Genomic DNA, 974 nt, shown 5'->3' with positions numbered 1-974 from the left:
GTTCAAACTTCAAGTTGATTGTGTCAATGTGAGCACTAAGTTGAGCACCCAATTGAGTAACGGTGTCCACTTCATACTTTCCTCCTCTAGTAGCCTTGCGAGGCCTACTATATTGCGAATTATGGACCGCCATTTCCTCAATCTTGTTCCATGTTTGATTGTCATCAACTTCGGTGAACATTCCATTTGATCCCATATTGAGAATGTTCCTTGAATCTTCATATAAACCATTCCAAAATTGTTGCACTAAAAACCATTCGCTAAGTCCATGGTGAGGACATGAGCGACAAATACCTTTGAACCGCTCCCAAGCTTCATACAAAGACTCTTCATCCCTTTGCTTAAAACCCGTAATTTGAGCTCTTAGCATATTGGTCTTTTCCGGTGGGTAGAATTTTTTGTAGAAAGCTAGAGCTAACTTCTTCCAAGAATCTATTCCAAGAGTGGCCTTATCAAGGCCCTTCAACCATTGCTTTGCGGTGCCGATTAATGAAAAAGGAAATAAGACCCATCTTATTTGGTCTTGAGTCACGCCCGTTTGAGAGATAGCTTCACAATAATCACAAAATGTTTCCATATGAGAATGAGGGTCCTCACTAGGCATTCCCCCGAATTGGCTCCTCTCAACTAGTTGGATGAAGGCGGACTTGGCAATAAAGTTTCCGGTGAGATGTTGTGGGGTAGGAGTACCATTTGGTAAATCCTCCTCGGTGGGTATAGAGTGTGACGAGAATTTAGGCATTGTAGGTGGATTTTGTGGGATATTGTTAAATGGGTTCTCTTCTCCTTCTATTGCGAAAGGATTGACAAACTCACTAGTGGGTTGAACAACTTCACCAACACCTCCCAAATTCCTCCTAACAAGTCTCCTATTATTCGTCAAGGTTCTTTCGATTTCACGGTCAAAAGGTAACAAATCTCTTTGTAACCTTCTAGACATGCAAAATATCAAACAACTAGAAAACAATTAGAAC

At 41.2% G+C, this 974-nt stretch overlaps 1 non-coding gene across 1 annotated transcript; it reads left to right on the top strand.

The window, feature by feature from the left end:
• Positions 1-263: 263 nt before the first annotated feature.
• Positions 264-370, top strand: LOC141589170 (small nucleolar RNA R71). Its single transcript, XR_012520119.1, has one exon. It is a non-coding gene; the product is annotated as a small nucleolar RNA R71 (small nucleolar RNA).
• Positions 371-974: the final 604 nt, after the last annotated feature.

Source organism: Silene latifolia, chromosome 6, assembly GCF_048544455.1.
Source record: "Silene latifolia isolate original U9 population chromosome 6, ASM4854445v1, whole genome shotgun sequence".
Lineage (NCBI taxonomy): Eukaryota > Viridiplantae > Streptophyta > Magnoliopsida > Caryophyllales > Caryophyllaceae > Silene > Silene latifolia.
Note: the sequence above shows the minus strand (reverse complement) of the source record. Positions and strands in the feature narration are given on the sequence as shown.